Genomic DNA, 23,717 nt, shown 5'->3' with positions numbered 1-23,717 from the left:
TTCTCTGATCTTCAGGCAAATTTCATTAAGTTTCACAATATATCACCACACTCACCTGTAGCTAGAGTTTTCCTGCCAGGCCCACAGTCAGGACAAATCTCTCTCACCTGCTAGTCCCACAGCTGCTCAGACCTGACCAAGTAAACACAGAGACTTATATTGGTTTTAAACTGTATGGCCGTGGCAGGCTTCTTGCTAACTGTTCTTACAGCTTAAATTAATACATTTCCATTAATCTATACCTTGCCATATGGCTCGTGGCTTACCGGCATCTTCACATGCTGTTTCTCATCATGGCAGCTGGCAGTGTCTCTCTGACTCAGCCTTCCACTTCCCAGCTTTTTTCTCCTCCTTGTCCCGCCTACACTTCCTGCCTAGCCAATGGCCAATCAGTGTTTTATTTATTGACTAATTAGCAACACATTTGCCATATAGAACATCCCACAGCACTCACCTCATGTCTAGATAGTAATCTTGGTGAGACTCCATGGTGAAGCCTCTGATTACAACAGGAGAAACAGTCTCACAGCAAACTCCATAATCCTCTGGTGTTTTCAGTTTTTCCAGCCCCTCTTCAAAGCTTATTGAGCCTTAGGTGCAGAAGTTGTTTTGTATTCATTGGGACTAGACTCTGTTAACTCTTCATTTTGCTTGGTTGTGGTTTTCAGTAATGGTCTCTCTCTCTCTCTCTCTCTGTTACAAACAGACGTTTCCTTGGTGAGGGGTGAGTATTACACTTATTTGTGGATATAAGGACACATATTTAGAATTAAGTTGCAGATTATTCTGCTTTAGTATTGTAGAATTTGGTAGATTCTCCTCCGAGATTCATGATTTTACTAGCCCTGGGAAGCTGGTAAGATTTCCAGTTTTAGTGATGGAGTATCTCTTGTTGAGCTGATCTTCATTCATAATACATTTCCTTAAAATAAATTTATCCTTAAATTTTTACTTGAAACTGAATTCTCAAAATATTTTTCTATTTTTCTTTTTATATTTCAACATGCTTTTACTGTTAATGACAATGAGTCTATACCATGTATGTTTGCTACTTATGCCAACTTAGTTTTATCTTGAGTAGTGTTCCAAACTTCTTACTTACTTATTAAGAGAATAACTTAATACTGTTAACTATTTGTAGTTATTTAGCCACATATGACTGAAACTGGCAGTCAACTATACTCATTAATAATGATCTACCTTCATAGACAAAATTAAAAACACAGTGGACTTCATGCTCAGCATATAAAAACTGAGTAGCCAACACTTTGCAAAAATGAAATAAAGAAAACTTCCACCTAGATATGCTTCTTAGAGGTCAAAACATATGAGTCTTTCATGGCATATTTTCATATTCATATTATCAATGTATGAGAGAGAACAAAAACACATTGAAGTGAGGCAGATATTTATAGTGCAAATAACTGATCAGTTAACACAAATTGTAGTCAAAACTAATAAAATTTACTGCCTATGTTCCAATATCAGGCACGATTTAATCTTGCAAACTTTTGTTGTATTATTCCATATGCTAATTTCAGTATCATAATCCTCAAAAACTTTAACAATGTCTGCCTTTTTTTCCCAGAATGCACTGTTGTCAGAATTTACAAAATTTTGCACTTTCTGTTTATTTTCTAGTATTAATTTGATGATGTAAATAAATTTATTGCAACTCTATGGGTTTTGGCACCAACAACATGAATTTTGCAACTCTGGTGAAAGATATCCTGACTACTTGGGGAGTCAGGAAACACCTTGAGGTGTTTAGGACAGCTCTGATGGCTGGAATTGCAAAGAGACAGCTCAGTCCTGGAGGGTGAGGTATCCTGGACACCTTGAGCTGCTCAGGATGGCTCAGCCCTGGAGTTGTCCCAGACACCTGGAGCTGCTTAGGACAGCTCTGACAGGTGGAGCTGCAAAGAGACAGCTCAGCCCTGGAAAGGAAATTTTTCTGACTACTCGGGAACGTGAGGCCTGGAACTGCTTCAAAAGGGAAAAGTATCCTGACTGTTTGGGAAAGTCAGGCCTGGAGCTGCCAGGACAGCTCTGCAAGGAAGAGTATCCTGACTGGGAGAGTCAAACTATACCTGGTGTGTTGGTGGATGGCTTCCCTGCAGGATATAGCAATCCCAATCCTCTCCTAGAGAGCTGCTTCAGCTGAGCTTTTCTCCACCCTCACTATAGTTCAGAACAAATAGTTCAGAAATCTCTGTCAAAGAAAATACCATTGTTTTGGCCAGCTATTGATTAAGTTGCATACACGGTTTTGAAGAAACTTCTGTATGGTTGTATTATTATTATTATTATTATTATTATTATTATTATTAATTTGATAAAATACTAAGAGAGCTTCCTAGTACATTGTTCTATTTTTTGATTTTTTTCCTTTTATCGTTTTTAGGTTTTTTAATTTCAATGTTACTGTTATTCTTCATTTAGTATCAAATCTAAATATTTGCACATGTGTCATATTGTAGCAGATAGAATTTAATAGGCAATTAAGACTTCTGTAATAAAATAGGAATGTTAAAATCCAATTCCCTTGAAAGAAGTAGCAGGGCATCTTTCTTTATGTGCTATCTCAAGCTGGTGGGAAAGCTCTGGAAGATGTTAGGGGAATTAGGCTGCTCAAAGCAATGGGGTACTTTCAATAACCTTCATGGTTATTAAAGTTAGGCTACTTGGCTGCAAAGATACTGTGGGATAAGTTTACCATCTTCTTATATACTGCGCATAGAGACGACCCTCTGGGTCTTGAGGGGGAAATTCTGGATTATATATCTAATAAGAAATTAAACATTCAATTTATAACTAGATGACATCCAAAACTGATTCACACTAAGGAGTTTTCTAATGTAAAAAAGAGGTCAAGGGCCCAAAGTTGGCAAGAAAAGAAAGAGCTTGCTCAGGTCATGGTATTAGGTTACTGTACTCAGAATTCCTCCTCCTCCTTGTTTTGAAAGAAATCTCCTTATATAAAAATGCAGTTCTTTTTTATTTATATTTTTCTTTCTGTGAATCTAGAAGCTTACAAGTGAGGGGAAAATAGCCCCTGCCTCCTTCTACCATCTTATCACACTCCCTCAGTCCTACATGGGTCTTTCTAATAATTTCAATGTATTCTTCTTGTCAATATATTTTAAAAACTATTTCAAAATTACTTCAATAATGTGACATTGCTTCAAATAATCTACTATGTGCATGCATACATCTACGTATTATTTTATATACATTTAAAAGAAATGTATTTTTTGTGTATGTGTTTTTTGCCTCCATGTTTGTATGTGTACTATGTGTGTTCAGTGTCAACACATGCCAGAAGAAGGCACTGCATCCCATGGAAATAAAACTATAAATAGTTGGGGAGCAGGTGTGGCTCCTGGGAATTGAACCCAGTACCTCTGGCAGAACAATCAGTGCTCTTAACTTCTGGACCAACTCTATAGACTCATATAAATATATTTTTTATGCTTATATATGTATTGACTTAATGTGTGAAATTTGTTGAATGTACTATTAAAATGAATTATCTTAAGAAAAAATCCATATGTATGATATGTCATTGATGATATTACATATACTACAAAATACAATATATCCCAAGAGATCCCAAGAGAACAAAAGGACATTTAAAAATAATTTCATGTTTACACCTTGAATTGTAAAATAAAAATTATTTCTATAAATAAAATTTTCCAAGTGTATTTACTTAAAGAAAAGGATAACTACAATTTCTACTATGTTATAAAAAACAGCTTTTAAGGAACTCCAAGATACTTATATTTTATAATAATTTTAGTAATCTTTCTCTTGTCTTCAACTTGTGATAGTAGATTGTGACAGAGCAACTACAATTACTAAAACATATTAAGTGACATTGGATCTCCGACTGACCTATATATATATAATACTGCCATTACTTATTTGATATGGTAAATATTAAATCTCTGTTGTAAGAGCCATGTAGGTCTCTTTGCTCTCAGATAAGCACTAGATTAATCAAGAATGTTAAACACACAGGCTTGTCTCTTCAAAGGGAGAGATGTACAACCTGCATTCTGCCCAGCCAGCTGGGAGCCAACGTAGTTAACAGCACAATTACCTTTGTGCTGTATGCATGACCAGGCCACAAGGGATCCTTTCCCAGGCCCTTATCTTGAGCTTGTTTTCTAAGTTAATCTATAAAGTCTATAGAATCTTTAAAGAAGCTGTGACTCTTCTTTTACAAAGAGTTTCTATACCGTCATGCTCTAAGCTTTATGTGTACATGAATTGAGTTACTTATCACCAGGGAAACTTTTTTCCAACTTTTACTTTGTTGAAATATGCCTAAAACAAACTACTCAAGGTCAGACTCTCAACATTTGGACCAACACTGACTAATGAGTTGTGTTGAATTGAACTGCCTTCTTGCCTTTTGCAGATCCACATTCTGGTGGTGTTTGTAGAGGCTCCTGCAATATGTTACTCATACTTTTTGTTATTGTGTCAAAATATGTAATAAAATATAATTAAAGGGTAAATGGTTTATTTTGGTTCATGGTTTTGCAATTTTCAACACATGGCTTAGTTGTTTTTTCAACAATGGTGAGGTTAGCCATTAAAGCATGGTGTACATGGTAGGGCAATATGGTCACCTCATGGCTTCTGGGAGGCAGAGGGAGAGAAAGAGACAGAGAAAGAAAGCAGTGTGATGTGATGATTTGAATAAGAGAACTTCCATAGTCTCTAGCACTCTAATACTTGGTTCAAGTTGATGGTGCTGTTTTGAAGGTCTACTAAATGTTACGTTGTTAGAATAAGTGCTTCAGTAAAGTTGGGCTTTGGGGTTTCAAAACCTCCTACTGTCCCTACTTCACTCTCCCTGCTTCTTTCTTTTGGTTCAAGTTGTGAACCCTCAGGTTCTGCTCATACATATCTTCTGGTTGCTGCTATGATTTCAAGTCATGATGGATTCTCACCCTTCTGGAAATACAAACCAAAGAAACCCTCTCTTCTATTAGTTACCATCATCTTGATGTTTTATCACAGCAGTGAGAAAGTAACAAATACAGTTTGTCTCATTACCCCCTCTTTGACACTCCACTAGACCTATTTTCTTCAACTATCCCCTAATTTATGCTGAGTTTGTACCATTCCCTAATGATTTCACCAACTGAGATTAAAGCCTTACTTAAGTCTGTGAGCCTTTGGGGCACACTCTAAATCAACTAACCCCTCCCCCATAAAAAGTTTTAGAAATGCTAGTGATTGAAAAACAAAATGTTAGATATGTTAGCAATAGAAGAAGTAATATTAAATACACCATCATTTTTATTGATAAAAATGTTACTGGCTTGTAGTACAGGAATGGTCCTCAGTTTAGATGATAGACAGTAGAGAAAATTAGACTCTTTTTTGATGGTTGCCTTGACATCAATAGCAAACTGAAAGAGCTTGCAGTAAAAGAGAATGACATATTTCCTAACATCAATAAACTGGGCTTCATTTTTCAATATTTACCTATATTAGAAGAACATGACATTTTTGTAAAAGAAACCACATTAAAATAACTAAGTACATAAAGTTACTTTTGTATTTAAGAATACAGTTGTTATAAAACATGAATATATAAATATGCATTATCTTTTGGGAAGTATCAGTGTTCATGTTTTTGAACATCCACCTACTCACATTTCACATACTGAAAATATTCTACAGAATATGCGGTAACTTTTGGCATTAAAATTGTCTATTATCTATCTTTATTTTAAAATATAATGTGATTCTAGTACATGAAACATAATTGCCATAAAATTTGCACAAAATTATGAAGTATGAAATAAATGAATTTTAATAACTTAAATATTCAGTGAAACATGTTTACTATTAAATGATGTTGATTATGCTTTCTTAACTTCAAAAATACCTTCAAAATTTTATGGTCATATTGGCAATCTTGAAGTGAAACCTGGCAATTTAAGGATTAGAGTAACATTTTTATGTAATGTAGTAAATGGTAATTTTTCTGTATGTCTACATGTATAAAGATCATTTCAAGCAAAAACAATGAATAAATTAAAGTTTCAAAATTTATTACCACAATGACTAAAAAAAGATTTGGTGAGGAAAATATTTGGCTGACACATCTGAATTCATGATGAAGAGAAATCAGGAAATGACCTCTTAGCAGGAACCTGGAGACAATAACTGAAGCAGCAGCCTTGAAGGAGTACTGCTTACTAGCTTGCTCTCCATTGCTTTTTCAGCATACATTATTATACCATCCAGGACCACAAGTCCAGTTATGGCATCGCCCATCATGGGCTGGGCCCTCTCACATCCATCATTAATTAAGAAAAGAGAAGAAAGTGAAGAGAAAATTATGCAATTATATTTTTATATCTAAAAATGTAAAAAAGGAAGAGAAGATAGGCTACTGGCTTGCCCACAGGTCAGTCTAATGGTGAATCTTCTCAACTGAGATTCTTTCTTTCTAGATGACCCTAGCTTATACTAAGTTGGTAACAACTAGCCTGCACAGCATCAAACAGAATTTTTAACTATTTTTCCTGGCCAGTTCTTATTTATGACATCTGTCTTTAACTATGAACTTTATACAACTAGAACCACCTGGGAATAGAGTCTCAGTGAATCATTTCTAGATCAGGTGGGCCTGTGTGCATGTGGTGGTGGTGGTGGGGTGTCATGATTGCCTTCCTTGATGTGGGAAGACCAAGCCTGAAAGTGGATGGTAGGTACCATTCCCTTGGTTGAAATCTTAGTCTGCATAAGAATAGAGAAATTTAGTTGACTAGTAATCATATATGGCTTCATTACTTTCTTCCTGATTTTGGGTGTGATGCAACCAGCTGTATATAGCACTTGTTACTGATCCATCCCAACACTGATAGACTAATAACCTGGAGTTCTGAACCAAAGAAAACATTTTTTCTCTTAAGTTATTGTTGGTCATAGATTTTTATCACAATAGCAAAATAAAACTAGACACTAGTCTTGTCTAATGCCCCCATCTTCTTGTCTCTTTTTATACTACTTCTTGAGCAGCTGAGAATTTGATTCCCTAATTATTTTCTTTCTTTGTTGAGCTAAATAAAGGTATTTTAGCTTCTTTTGTCTCTGGATCATCTCCCATTTCACCCATAAAATATTTCCTCACATTCACGTTTTGTTACTATTGTTATTAAATTATTATTTTCTCAAGAGTGTTGACTCTTCAATTGGTCATATTCTGGTTGTTTTCATGATTTCAAAGACTAACCCAGGCATTTTCCCATTAAATTGGAGCATTAAACATTGCTATAATAACTAAAAATGTAAAAACACTTTTATATATGTATACACATTAATTAATATGTAGATGGTGACATTATATGTAAAGCCTGTTTTATCTTAGTTGAACTCATTGCTGTGAATACTAAAAAGAGTGTATAATAATTGTAATAGCATATAATTACAACAATAAGACACAAATTTTAATGAAAATATTTTTGTTAATTTCTTTATGAACTATCTACCTAAATGATTCTAAATACTACTCTATAAATAATACAGCTCATCAACAGCAAATTATTCACATTAAGTTAAAAACATACATTTATCCAGAAAAATGACATAAAATTTATTATTTATTATTGACTATGGACTAGATGAATGAACAAATGAATAATATACTTTATAAATATTAGATAATAGATGATTCTAAATTTATTAAACAAATATTATGTAGAATATATATTTCCACACCATGTGTGCTTATGTACACACACACACACACACACACACACACACACACACACACAGACAAGTCTAGTCATTGAGCTTAGTATGATAAAATTCCATTTCATCAAGTTTCAAATAAAGTATTTCCAATGCTTTTATTTAGGAAAAAAAAGTGCCTTTCACAAAAGTAGAATAATTGTATTCTTCAATAATCAATAATTATGATATTACTAATCTTTGTATTAGCTAAATGACTAATTAATTCTTATGTAAATTAATTCCAATAACACTGGAAAATATTATGTAACTAAAGTTATGACTGGTGCACTAATTCTCCAGGAAGGAAAATTATCTGGTTTATCAAATACAGAATATTGATATCTGCATTAGTAAATATGAAATACATGCAATGGATAACTGAAGGTATAAACATGAGGAAGATTTCATAGACTATTTCCCAGCACATAGTGATCAGTGTTCAGTTTAATAAGTTATAGGATGCCTTTATCATTTAAAATAGCAGAAGAAATGAGCAAATCAATAAATAAATGCTTATGATTTTGTATAATTGTAAAAACAATTATAAAGTGACTAGGACAAAAATTAAATGAGATGATTTACAATGTAGCACTGGAGAATGGATTACAGCATGTAGGGAGAAACATTCTTTCCTTCAAATTATACTTTAAGAAATGTATTCCTTGTATACTTTCTTAACAATGAACCAGCATGAATTTACAAAATAAAACCAGAAAAGGAGTGAAAGAAACCTTACCTTCATACAAACAGAAACAGATCAATCCAAAATCCTTTCAAATAAATTACATAATTATACTACAGACTCAAATAAGAAATAATCTAAGTTATTTTGAATGTATTACTTAAGTGTATGCACTGAATCTAAATTTTAAAAAAGGGAGATAAGTAAAAGGATTTATATGGTTTAGCACTTCTTGTGTTGTTACAAGTATGGTAATTCTGAAATAATTATTTTGTGCATATTGGAAAACAGAAATGAGTGAATATATTGATGTTTCAAGTATCAAGGTTTAGCCGGTTTGATAATGGAAAAGTGTATGTAATGAGGAAAGCCAGGAGAGGAATGCATCTATCCGTATTAGATATTTTGGCTGAAATATACAAGAATCCATAGTAACATGGTAGCAATGAGCATACCTAAAGCACATCTCATATCTGAATATTATTGTGAGGATACATGCTATTTTCCTGGTAATCAATAAAATCCCACATTAACTTATGGACCTGAAGAAATTTTCATATGAAAACTAAGGACATCAAATCAATGATGGGTGAAACAAAGAAGTCAGTTTTAAAGCCCTTTTACTACTCAACACTGAGAATTTTGAAATATGGCAATAAATGAGATTCATACTAGATTGTACATAAGAACAAAAGAACAAAAGCATCTGTATTCTCATATTAATGACATATGTACAACTGATTGCAGATTAGAAAGAAGCTGTTTTTAGCAATAGAATATGACTAATAACGATAGGAAAGACATAGAAAAGCAATATGTACTTTTAAGACTCGTAATCCTATAACCAAAACGGAAGTAATCAGGTAACTTGGAAATGTAACGAACAAAATCTAAAAACATTCATAAAACCACCACAACCATATAGAAATCTATTTGTTGCATAAAATATTTCTGATAATTAATCAATTGTTGAAAATCTAGTAGTGATTTTTGTTAGTTTTTACTAGGATGAACTTCCTATTTCCTCAGATTACTGAGGAAACTGCAGAGGGCTGCTTAGTAATCTTGGCTATATTAAAATCTCAAAGTTGAAAATTATTTTTTTCCTGTTTAAGTTATTCTTCTCTCATGCAATACATCCTCTCCCTTTTCTCTTTTCAGTCCTCAACACGAACCTGCTCTCTCCCACAGAACCATTGCACCTACACTTACCTTAAAAAAGACCAGGCCTCCCATTGATATCAACAGAACTTGGCATAGCAAGATGCACTAAGACTAGGTATGTCCTCTCATATCAAACCTACACCAGGTCACCCAGTAAGAGTTTGCTAAAAGCCCTATTAGGAGGTGAAAGAGTCATAGAAATCCACACAATGGTTGCTAGGAGTCCAACCAAAACCCCAAGCTAGAGAACCACAGCATGTATACAGAGGACCTGGTGCAGACCCAGACAGGCTCTGTTGTTGCATCCTCAGTTTTTGTGAACCCCTGTGAACTCCAATGAGCCCTGCTTAGCTGATTTTCTGGGCCGTGTTCTCCTGGTGTCCTCAACCCCTTAGGACTCCTTGAAAGGAGAATCTTTTAAGAGCTTTCTGCCATTTTAAAAGTTCTCAACTTTTTCTCAAGGATGAGGGTGCACCTCTGATACATCCTGATAAACTTCTTTCTTCCATCCCTGTGGGAAGGAAGGAAGGTGAGTTGGACACTTACCCTAGTTTAACTACCTCCTGTCACAGGGACACGTTTTAGGTTCTTCTTGCTACAACCTTGTGTGAAATAAAGATTGTCTATTATCCTTACAGTCTAGGACTTCAAAACACCCAACCATCTTTCCACCTTTAGGTTTGTGTCTTTCACATTTATGACCTTTCTACCATATGTTCTAGCCAGACATAAAGTACTCCTTACACATCTAACTTGGTCCAATACAAGTTTTTACTAGATAAGACACTGGATGTTTGCGCTTACCCTCCTCCATCCCTATTAACCTTTACTGGAAAATATTATTTGTATAATCGTAGAACGGAAGGGGAATAATGTTTAACTGCCGTTTCACTAAACAGATATTAATTTACCTTGGAAAATGGTAAATGGTTTCTGGGAATCACTAGTGCCATTGTTGCAAAAAACCCCATATTTTGTGACAAATTATTTAGCCAATATTAAAAATAATGATAAAAACCTCCATCACTATTAAGAAGGCTGTCTTCAAGCTGGGTGGTAGTGGTGCACACCTTTAATCCCAGCACTCAGGAGGCAGAGCCAGGTGGATCTCTGTGAGTTTGAGGCCAGCCTGGTCTACAGAGTGAGATCCAGGACAGGTTCCAAAACTACACAGAGAAATCCTGTCTCAAACAAACAAACAAACAAACAAACAAACAAAAAAGAAGACTGTCTTCACATTTTCACAATACCTTAAGAAATTCAAACAGGACTATTTGAAATTTGGGTAAGGTATAATCTTTATTTGTACTGAAGATAATATTGAACATTGGAATTATTAATCAATCACATTGGATTTACAAAATGCTCTGAGTTTAACTGTGGAATTCATTGGCATTGAATCTATCACGTTTTACTTTTTGAAGCTCAAACTCTATGAAGGTAATTCCTAGTATGAACCTTTTATTCATTGATTATTAATGAGACCGCTGATATCTAGCAGTTATTTTAATTCCAGAAGCCTTAGAGTAATGTATTGAATTATCAGGTTACATTGTATGCAAGGTGGAAATCAATTTTCAATTATGTTCTTCACCCTAAATTATTTCTATATCTGTTTTGATTAGACTCATTTGAATTTTTAGAATAAGATGGAATGGCTTTGACTGTCAGATCTATCTCATTGTTATAATTCCACTGAAAAGTGTATGTTAGCTTCATATCACTGTAAAAGTACTAGGGAAGAGAACTCACTTAAATGAATAAATAAGACTTTAGTCACAATTTTGAGGTTCAAATCCAAGATCCAGTGGCTCTATTTGTTTGGCTTCTGATGTGCACAAACAGCAGCAATGGCATCCTGTGATGTATGAGTTGGGACATAATTGCAAAGAAAGAATTCTAGAGACCAGATATTTCTCTGCTGTGGGATGTCTTTCTGTAGGCTGTGAATATGTGTTGCTCTGATTGGTTGACAAATAAAGCTTTATTGGCCTATGGCAAGGCAGCTTAGAGGCAGGCAAGAAATTCAAGCAGATAGACAGGAAGAAGAAGGGAGACAGAGAAGAGATGCCAACCACCACCAGGAGAAGAAAGATGTGAAAGTACCAGTAAGCCAAGGTCACGTGGAAACTTATAGATTAATAGAAATGGGTTAAGTTATAGGAGCTAGTTAGTGAGAAGCCTGAGCCACTAGGCCATACAGTTTATAATTAATATAAGCCTCATGGTAATTATTTGGGTCTGAGCGGCTGTGGGAGTGGAAGGGACACAGGAAGACTTCTGACAACAAATGACTCTAAACGTGAGGCAGGAACCCAAGACCCTGAGATTAACAGTCTCATGCCTAATTTCTTGAGTTCCTTATATATTCTGGATATCAGTCCTCTGTCAGATGTGGGGTTGGTGAAGACCTTTTCCCATTCTGTAGGCTGTCGCTTTGCCTTGTTGACCGTATCCTTTGCTCTACAAAAGCTTCTCAGTTTCAAGAGGTCCCATTGATTAATTGTTTCTCTCAGTGTCTGTGCTACTGGTGTTATATTTAGGAAGTGATCTCCTATGCCAATGCATTCAAGACTACTTCCTACTTTCTCTTCTAGCAGGTTCAGAGTAGCTGGATTTATGTTGAGGTCCTTGATCCACTTGGACTTAAGTTTTGTGCATGGTGATAGATATGGATCTATTTGCAGCCTTCTACATGTTGATATCGAGTTATGCCAGCACCATTTGTTGAAGATGCTTTCTTTTTTCCATTGTGCAGTTTTGGCTTCTTTGTCAAAAATTATATGTTCATAGGTGTGTGGATAAATGTCAGGGCCTTCAATTCGATTCCATGGGTCCACATGTAGGTTCTTATGCCAGTACCAAGCTGTTTTTATTGCTGTAGCTCTATAGTAGAGCTTGAAGTCAGGGATTGTGATGCCTCCAGAGGTTGTGTTATTGTTCAGGATTCTTTTGGCTATCCTGAGTTTTTTGTTTTTCCATATGAAGTTGAGTATTATTCTTTCCAGGTCTATGAAGAATTGTGTTGGTATTTTGATGGGGATTGCATTGAATCTGTAGATTGCTTTTGGTAAGATGAGAACCTGTGGATTGCTTCCAGGCTAATATGGTTTGATCAGCCAAGACCCCCTAAAAGGTCTCTGATGACACTATGGCCCAGATGATCCAACATTCAGAATGGCTTCAAGGCAACTGGCTGAGAAAGTGTAGCCTCACAGACTACTCCTGTCAGGACTTGACCATAATTCTTAATTTTCTCAGGATACCCATAAGATTGCCAGTACCAGCTGGGCAGTGGTGGCACATGCCTTTAATCCCAGCACTCAGGAGGCAGAGCCAGGCAGATCTCTGTGATTTCAAGGTCAGCTTGTTCTACAGAGCAAGATCTAGGATAGGCACCAAAACTATACAGAGAAACCTTGTCTCAAAAAAAAAAAAAGATTGCCAGCACCCCCTCAGGCAGAAAGTAGCAATGAGAACCTATACCCAAATTCTGAAAATATTGTTTATAAATGTTTATTTTTGTTTTAAAGGGGTTGATTATAAATATAATCTCCTTCTAAAAAAGAGAAGGATATAGTATAGATATGATAGGATAAAGAGTAGCAATTTGTTTAAAATATTTTATGTTGCTATGGATTTTAGTTTATTGATATAAATTTAAAGCTAATTTTGTTATACTGTATATAGATTTATCCTCTTGTTTAATGTATTATGTTTATGCAACTCATTTAAAATTATAATCTATAATTCAGAAATAGAGATTAATAATTAATTATCCATGATAATCAAACTTACAGCCATGCCAGTTAAGTTTTCTAGGTATATATAGATATATTCAGTTAGGTAGGTAACCTTCAAACACTCAAATACCTACAGAATATGGCATTTAAAATGTTTTAAAAACTTAGACTTTTCTGGACAATGAGACACTTCTGCTCCTGGAAGCACCAATTACTTCAAGGAGAATGATGGACATTGAAGAAACTCATTATGGAGTTTGCTTTATTTGTGGAAAAAGTTAGCCACTGGGCAAAAAAGTGCCCTTGGGTTGACTGATTGACAGTATGTTCTATAAATTGGACATGCAGGATCCATAGGAAGGTGACCTCTGAACTTTGCAAGATGAGATGGTCCTTCAGGTTCCTGCTTCCAGAGGAGAGTGCCAGACATTCTCCAGGATACAAGGAAACATTACTGAAAGACTAGGCCTATAGGCTGAAAATGGATGCCTCGATGTTACAGAGGAACTTTGGGTGACTGTCCAGGCAGCCAGTTGTCTCTGTCATTCTAGATTTTTGGAATTTGCTTACAATGTCTTTCTGTTTACTTAGGTAATATTACATCCTTCTGAGGTCTTTGATGTAGTTGAAGACTAGATAGTTATAACTATAGTTTTCCTTGGTTATGATAAAAGATAAATTATTTATGAAATTTTAGACTCACGAATATAGGATGGAAGATAGAATATTTTCTTTAAATTTGTCCCATAAAAATAGACTAGATATTATAATTGTAATTCCTGCTTGATTACTGTTCTATTATATATAATTTTACTATGTTAAAGTTAAAACCTTCCTTTTTGATTAGTCAGAAAAAGGGAAGGGCTGTGGGATGTCTTTCTGTAGGCTGTGAATATGTGTTGCTCTGATTGATTGATAAATAAAGCTGTATTGGCCTATGACAAAGCAGCTCAGAGGCAGGCAGGAAATTCAAGCAGATAGACAGGAAGAAGAAAGGAGACAGTGAGGAGATGCCAGCTGCCCCCAGGAGAATCAAGATGTGGAAGTACCAGTAAGCCACAGCCATGTGGCAACTTATAGATTAATAGAAATGGGTTAAGTTATAGGAGCTAGCTAGTGAGAAGCCTGAGCCATTAGTCCACACAGTTCATAATTAATATAAGCTTCTTTGTGTTTATTTGGGTCTGAGCAGCTGTGGAACTGAGAGGGACACAGGAAGACTTCGGACTACATTTCCCCAATGATCAAGAAGCTGAGGTGTAGGCTTTGCCTTTCTAACACTTCTAGCCATAACCTTGAAAGTGAACCAAAACTTGTAACTTTTCCTGCCAGTGATGTCAGTGTTTGGCCAATGCTCAAAACTGTTTCACAACTGTTTGCATTCTTCAGACTCATGTAGAAAGCTGCTCACTACCTGAAGGAGTGAGAGCTCTACAAATACCTGGAGTATAAAAGCATGTGTTCGGAATGAGCAATTTTGAAGGATAGTAATAAATATATTCATTCAATTAGAAGGGTCTCATTATTCTATTTGATTTTTTATTTAAAAAAAACAGTAGCACATGTAAAATCCTCACATCATTAGGTAGGATGCTTATATAAATTTGAAAACATTGCAACTTCAAATATCTTAGAACTGGTCTCCAGAAGTGGTCAGTGACTACAAGCCTGATTGAGTGTATTCTATGATTGTGAAGAGTTTGAACACTACAAATTTAAAAAAAATTATTTGGGATATCTTTAGTTCCTTAACAGCAATTCTTTGCCAGATTCCATGTCTGACATAAGACCCCTTTGACCATCAAGTTAAGAATTTTGTAATGTACTAACAGATGTCCAACAACACAAAAGTTAAGAAACGGAGTAAGTTAACACTGAAGAACTGTAACATATTTGCCTATCAACTCTATATTCTCACAAATGTATTCCATAATGTTTCTTGACTTACTGATTTATTTTGTTTTTCCATTATAAAAATGTAATGAAACTATTTCGTTGTCAAACTGTGTTCTTGCAGGCAACCTGAATCTATGTTACGGGGCTGTGTTCACTCCTAGTTGGCAGAAGAATACACTATTGCATATTTCCTTTGAGCAGAAAAATATGTTTTGTACTGACAGTTCTAGCCTTCACATGGGGCCTCACCATGTTCTACTTTTAGCAGAAAATTCACTTGAATGAGGGCCTGACCCAAACATGAGCCCTTTGTGCTCTCTTATTGCTCCCTTGGGTTGATACAGAGTAGTTCCTTTTGAGCCTCAGCACTCCTTTTGTACAATGGTCAGTCGGTTTATTATGAGCTGGTTGTTTGGGTCTCACTTTATTTTAGCTTCTGAATAACTAGACAAGAATTTGTTCATTTTTATTTGCTTTTGCAATATTTGGACACGTCATCCATTTATATTTGTTTGTTCTCACATCATGGGTCAGAGTATTCTTTTAACAGATAATATTTTGTCTTTTCTATTGACATTTTTCTAAACTCTAATTCTACGTGTCTTTCTGTGTCATCTACTAATTATTGACAGTTTGGATCTTTTACTTTAGAAACTCTGTGAGAACCTTATCATAAGCATGCCAATGATAACAAGCTCTTGATCTCTCCAAGACAACAGGATGGAGATGTTTTGGGGGTCAGAGGAACTCCCCACAATGTAAAATTGCATCATGGAAATACCTATTACAAGATAGTCTATTTCTTTGATAGGAAGGAACCTTATTTGCTAATCTGGCAAGACAATATAAAGTGTTGTGTGATATTGTGTTTGTGTTCTGACAAATACAGTTTGCCTGGCAATCAGAGGGCAGAGCTAGCCACTAGTTAATTATAGAGGATGTGCAGTGGTGGCTCACATCTTTAATTCCAGCACTTGGGAAGCTTACACCTTTGATCCCAGCACATGAGAGGCTCACACCTTTGATCCAAGCACTTAAGAGGCTCACACTTGTAATTCTAACACAATCAGGAGGTGGAGACAAGAATATAAGGTGGGCGGAGACAGGATCTCAGGCCCCCTTTTGGTTGGAGGATTCTTAGAGGTAAGAAGTCCATCCCTGGCGCATGGGTTGGCTTTTTGGAGCCCAATACCTATGGTGGGACACCTTGCACAGCCTTAATGCAGGGAGAGGAGCTTGGACCCGCTTCTACTGAATGTACCAGCTCTGCAGACTAACTATGGGACACCTTGCCTTGCTGGAGGAGGGAATGGGGGGGTGTGTTGGGAGGGAAAGGTGAGAGGGGTGGGAGGAAGGAGGAGAGAGAGATCTGTGATTGGTATATAAAATGAATAAAAAAAAATTCCTTAAGAAAAAAAAATTCTCTAGTGGCTGCCACTATGCTTCTTTGATCTTTTAGGTTATTACCCTGATATCTGACTCCTGTTTTTTATTGATAAGAGTAATTAGGATCACCCTTCAATAAGGAGTGATGATCCAATGTCTTGACCCCCCTCACATTTCCATTAACATGTGTGATGAACCTGTAACAGGAGAGGGAAGTGTCCTCAGGGTATTCTGGGAAGAGCTGCTTCCACCAGTAGCATGAAACATTGACCAAAATAACAGATCTAGCACAAGGATTTGATTTTTCAAGATAGGCAAGAAAACAAATAGAAACAGTAAAACAGAAAGCAGAAAGCCAAGGAAGGAGAAAATGTTTAGGGAAACACATGTCATTTCTTACTCCAGCTTTTTTTAAAATGTGTGATAAATATGATAAATTAACTTTAAAATATTACCAAAATGGAAGTCTAATATTTCCTATGATTTTATTTGTTGCACTTTTTGTACACTAAAGTAAAAAATCCAGGTAACAGATTTAAAATTATGAGTGTGTAATTTAAATTTACACATATAAGTATAAAATTAAATGTAAGTGTGTGAAATTTAAAAATACCAAAGAAGCCGGGCAGTGGTGGTGCACGCCTTTAGTCCCAGCACTCGGGAGGCAGAGCCAGGCGGATCTCTGTGAGTTCGAGGCCAGCCTGGACTACCAAGTGAGTCCCAGGAAAGGCGCAAAGCTACACAGAGAAACCCTGTCTCAAAAAACCAAAAAAAAAAAAAAAAAAAAAAAAAAACCAAAGAAAAGAAATTATGAAATTGTTAACTTGCAAGATATTAATGAGAGTTTTTAAAGGTTTTACAAGATATGAAAGGCAACACAATCTAAGTACATTTTGGAAGATTATGTCAAAATTAACCAAAAATGAATTCTACAAACCTATCTGTCTGTCGCCTCTGTCCTCATCTCAATTTCTCTAGCCTTGTTGCTTCTTCAAGACAAATTCTAGCACCCACTCCTCCATCGTCCTCTTCATCTTCTCTAATAATCTTAAGAGAAATTTCTATAGCAAAGAATATTTTGTTATGGACTGTTTTATTATAAGCCCAGAGGAAGAAATGATCTAATAGTTTTGTATAATCAATACTGACTAAAAATGAAAAAAAAATACATGAGCTAAAAACTTTGATTATGGAGTTTTTGATCCTCTGGGATTTTCTAAAGGATTTCAGATCACCATATTGACCAACAAAGTATCATTTTTAATGCAGGGCTTCACTCTGTAACTGTGGTGGTTATAGGTAACTATGCGGACCAGCTGTATAACAGGCTGAGCTTGAACTTACAGAGATCTGCTGCCTCTACCACCCGGGTCCTGGGATGAAATGCCTGTGCATCCATACCAATCCAAGCAAGATTCTCTGATTTTTATTTTAAAATTCTCTTTATAACACATTTCTGCTCATTAGTTCTTAAGACATGGGAATGTTTTAACTTGTTTGTATAGCACAGTCTACCTTTTGCTTCTTTTGTTTTCTCTGTACACTACTTGCACTTCAAAGACACTGAGGATTAAATTTCCAGTTTTCTTTTGTCAAGGGTAGATTACAGTTTAACCGGACCGTGCTTTGTGTGTTTGTGGTAATTATCTTATGTAACCATTTAGGGGCCATTTCATTATTTTAATTGTAAGCCTGTGTTTGTGATTTAATATTCAAGATTGGTATATCAAGCCCATCACATACGGTACAGATACACAAGAACTTATTTTCATATTTTCTTGTAACTAAAAAAAGTCTAAAAACCTAAAGTTCCCTTAAGTGTAAAATTGCTAGAGCAGGTTTCAGAATTTAACCCAATAAGCAAGTGACCTCAATGTTATATATGGAATATATAACTACATTATATTATAAATGGAATCAAATTCCTTTCAATTGTTGTTTGTTTTGTTGTAGAAATAATCTAATATTTTTGTTAAAACTTTGACATAAACATGTATATACATATATGTATGCAAAAAATATTTGTTTGCTTTAAAAGCATGGTGGGACTATTTATTTGCTAATATTTGTCTTTCTTATGAACATTTTTCAAGTATATAACTTAACATCTCTTTCTGTGTTCCCTCAGTATGACTGAAACATATATGGAGAAAGAGAGAGAGAGAAAGTACATGGCTATGCATGTTACACATAGACTATGAAAAGTTTTCATGATAAAATCCCCCCACCACAAAAGAGTAAGTACTCACATAATCTGAAAGTACTTAAGTTATTTATTCTAATTTATTAAATTATTTATCCTAACTCCCTTCATTCATCATACAACAGGGGCTTTAGAATATTTCTGGCTCTAGCTGTCTCAACCATATAAGTTCAACCATCACTACCATTATCTGACTTTAAACACACATAATAGCTAGGGGAAAGAGATATTTTATTAATGTGATCATAATTTACAAAACAGATGAAGGGATCCAGCAACACTGAGCTCATCTTTAAGGTACTGGAATGAACTTTAAATAGCTAAATATTATAAATTCAAACAATGGAGAAAATACACATAAATCAACACTCTTTTAAAACCTGAGATCTTAAACAAAAACCTTTACTTTTTATTGAAAAATAATTTGTCTTACAATATATTCGTCTCAGTGTTTCCCCTCCCTCAACTCCTGCCAGATTTTCCCACCTTCCCACACATACTCAATTCTATCCAAGTCCTTTTTTTCTCTTTATAAATCAAACAGAAAAACAAAACAAACAAAACATTATTAGAAAAAAGCACACACAAGAATTCAAAATTGGAAACCATATATATATATATATATATATATATATATATATATATATATATATATATATATATATTTCCAAGCAAAGTATTTTGAAAGAAAAGGTCTTAGAAAAGTACCACTGAATTCATTTTGTGTTGGCCATCTACTCCTGGATGTGGGCCTTACCCTTTAATGTGGTTCATATATCCAGTGAGAGTCCATTGTGGAAAGCTATTTTTTCAATTGCATGCGAGTATCCACTAGAGATAGACTCTTGGTTAGGGATGGGGGTTTGTATCTTCTTCCCCAATTAAGAATGAGAATTCATCTAAGTTGAACCTGTTCAGAGTCTGTGAATGCTACTATAGTCTCTTTGAGATCATATGTGCATCTGTCCTGTTGTGTCTTGACACTGTTTTCTTGGAATCATCCATTCCTCCAGGCTCCTACAGTCTTTCTGCCTCCTCTTTATAGAGCTCCCACAGCCCTGAGGGGATTTGATTAAGATAGCCCATATAGGACTCAGTCTTTGTTTGAGTTCTTGCTTTGCAGGATAGTCCAAAGAAGTCCTCATTTGTTGAGGAGACCAGACTACTTCTCAGGATAGGATTGTGCATTATTCAGAAGGATGACTATTGACAAATGCCACTGCATGTAGGATAGGTTTTCATTTGTTTGTTTTTTAGGATGTTTGTTCTTACTTAAATATGAAGAACTGCAGATCCATGACAAGGACTTACCCAAATGGTTTCACCTTCAATGGGGTACAATAGATACATTAGATAGATGCTGCTAGAGTGATTAAAAGGAATCATTAAAAAAGTGAGCGGGTAACACAACACAAAGGAGGTAGCAACACAATGCAGAGATCTTAAACCTCCTTGCACATACAACATTGATACCTTTTTAATAAAAATAATTTCTAGGTATCTATTGTAATAGGACTAAAATCCAAAAATCTTTCACTTAAATTCATTGATTAAAATAACTGTGAAAATGTTCCAACATGTTTAAATCTTTATGATTGCTAGACAGTTATGATAAAATGTCTGTTTCCTATAGTTCAGTTAAATATTCTGAGGATTTCATTAAGACAAAGTTATTTTATTATAAATGTTTTTTTTTTTTTAATTTTCACTTTAAAAAAATCAGTCATAGCCGGGCGGTGGTGGCGCACGCCTTTAATCCCAGCACTTGGGAGGCAGAGCCAGGTGGATCTCTGTGAGTTCGAGGCCAGCCTGGTCTCCAAAGCGAGTTCCAGGAAAGGCGCAAAGCTACACAGAGAAACCCTGTCTCGAAAAACAAAAAAACAAAAAAACAAAAAAAAAAAAAAAAAAAAAAAAAAAAAAAAAAAAAAAAAAATCAGTCATAGATCATTGAGTATAAGTACATTAAAAATAATAGGTACAAATTGTATTTTTGATAAAAATGATAAAAAATAAATGATCTATATGAAAATGATTTTAGGTAGGATATCAGTTTCCTAATAAAATTAAAGGAATTTTTCAAAAATAGAAATGCAAACATAAAGAGAGAAGAAAAAATTTTAAATAGTTTTAAAAATGATTGTAAACTTAAGACCGAAAGAAAGGTAGCATAGCTAAACCAAGTTAATAAAAAATTCCTAGGTCAAAATTCATTACATTGATGTAAAACAAGAACTTACCTTTCTATATTAAACAGTAGTTTACATTTATAAAAATATATCACTTAGACAATAAGTACTTTATTATGGTTTTTACTTAATGGTTTAGGTTTTACACATATATCTTCAGCAAAAAGATACTCATATGATCTAATGCTGAGTACCTAATGTTTTCCAATTAGGCTAACGTCTTCCCTTGTGGAGAATCTACCACTGTAACTGTGGGAAAGAATTCAATTTGAAAGCATTATTCCTAGTTGCAGCATTCCTGCTGAGTTACATGGGGACCATAGAATGGATTTTATTAGCTAGTGTTTAAATCTATTTCTAGCATTTGTCACAGTATACAACATTTGCGTTGTTTATCCTATCACTCACCCAATCTTATATGGATTGATAACTTAAAAAATATATTGTCAAATATTGACCCTATAAATAGATTATTGGCAGAGTTACAGGCCTTGTGAGATTCCTCAGCAGTTGTAGCTCTGGCCATGGAAGCATGGGGACCTGAATTTGAATCGCAGAACCCATGTAAAATCGTGTGCTGTAGTGTGCCACTCCAATTAAAAGTTTTCTTTATAAGAGTTGCTGTGGTCATGGTGTCTCTTCACAGCTCTAGAAACCCTAACTAAGACAGTACATTTGTTTTATAACAATACAAACTTCTGTGAAGTGATTTTCACAACAGAACATATAATCTGGGGCAATGTGATTAAGTAATATGAAAAGATTGTGCTGAATAATAAGCTACTTTATGCTCTATCTGAAATGAGAAATATATTACAACAATGCTCTAATATAGTCTCAGAAAATTAAACCTATAATCCAGTCCTTGATGTTCAATAGTCATAATAGGGATTTAGTGACATGTAAGGCTATAGGATTCAAGGGAAGAAAATAATCTTGGGTCAGAATGTGATATGGTGTGACCACACCATGGACACAGTGAAGCTGAAATACCATCAGATTCTTGATTACAGCAACTAAATAAGTGATAGGTCTTTGATAATAATTATGAGTTGTTAACTCTCCCCAGTGAAAATAGATAATAAATTCAAGGTCATCAAACCCCTCCATGAGATTCAATCCCCCAGTCCTTTGTGCATCTAAGTTGTAAATGGTCTTTGGAGGGTTGCTAGAGTGTATATTAGGCAGGAGTTTAACTGGGTGCAAGATTCTGTGATGCAGCTTCCATAGGTAGTCACACATGATGATATGGGATTCTTGAGTGGTTCAGCAATGTAGGGGAATCATGCATTTACTCTGAAAGTAAGCTCAAGAGAATAACTGGCTCACTGAGCAGCAATAGATGAAAAGGTGTCTGAACTAGTCTACTCCAGTAACCAGATTAGCAAATATCCTGTCATCATAGAGCCTTCATCCAGTGACTGATGAAAGCAGATACAAAGATCCACAGCCAGGTGCCAGGCCAAGCTCCAGGAGTCCAATGGATGACAGAGAGAAGGGATTCTATAAGCAAGGGACATCGAGATCATGATGGGAAAACATACAGAGACAGACAAACTAGTGGAAACTAATGAACTGTGGACCAAAAGCTCTGGAATCCCTAAGGGACTGGACTAGGCCCTCTGGATATGTGAGATAGTTGTTTGGCTTGAACTATTTGAGGGGCCCTCAGTCAAGGGGATCAGGACCTGTCCCTGGTCCATGAGTGAGTTTTTTGGAGCCCAGTGCCTAAGTTGTGACACCTTGGTCAGTCTTGGAGCAGGGGGAGGGGTTTGAACCTGCCTCAACTGAATGTTCCAGGCTCTTCTGACTCCCTATTGGAGAACTTGACTTGGAAGAGGTAGGAATAGGGGGTGGGTTGCAAGAGAAGCCTGGGGGGGGTAGGAAGAGGGAGGAGGGGGATCTGTGGATGGTATGTAAGATGAATAAAAAATTTCTTAATAATATTTTTTTTTTTTTTTTGGTTTTTCGAGACAGGGTTTCTCTGTGTAGCTTTGCGCCTTTTCCTGGAACTCACTTGGTAGCCCAGGCTGGCATCGAACTCACAGAGATCCGCCTGGCTCTGCCTCCCGAGTGCTGGGATTAAAGGCGTGCGCCACCACCGCCCGGCTTAATAATATTTTTTAAAAGTACTTTATCAAAGGTGAATAGATACTTGTTAATGTCTCATCAAGAAACTTCACAAGGGAATCCGTGGCTGATATGTAGAACTGAATTGTATTGCAAAATAAAAATAATAATAAAAAAAGAGGACTGGGAAGTGAGTGTGATCAGGATGCAGAATGTGAAATTCCCAAATAACCAATAAAGATATTATGTTGGAAAAAAAAAGAGAAACTTCATTCAATAATAAACTTTTAAGCTTAACTTCCTCAGGTTTAGAAAAAGAAAATCAATCCCTACAGTTTTCACTTTGGCTAGTTTTGTTTACTATTTCACTATATATAGCATACATCTGCATATGCTTACTATCTCATCTCAAAAATATCATTGGAATAATTATTATGACATTCTTCTTTGTTTATCAATATAATTTTTTTCTGAGTAAATCTACCATGAATCTTCACTACCCACTGATTTTTAGTACTATCTCAAAGAATTGAAATATATTCTTTTCCTACTGAAACAACCAAAACAGACTTTTTGTGTGGAAAATTTGAGACAATCTAAATGAGGGTTGTTTTCAAGCCTAT

The sequence above is a fragment of the Peromyscus californicus genome, unplaced genomic scaffold (genome assembly GCF_007827085.1).
Source record: "Peromyscus californicus insignis strain IS unplaced genomic scaffold, ASM782708v3 Scaffold_12__1_contigs__length_115047231, whole genome shotgun sequence".
NCBI lineage: Eukaryota > Metazoa > Chordata > Mammalia > Rodentia > Cricetidae > Peromyscus > Peromyscus californicus.
Note: the sequence above shows the minus strand (reverse complement) of the source record.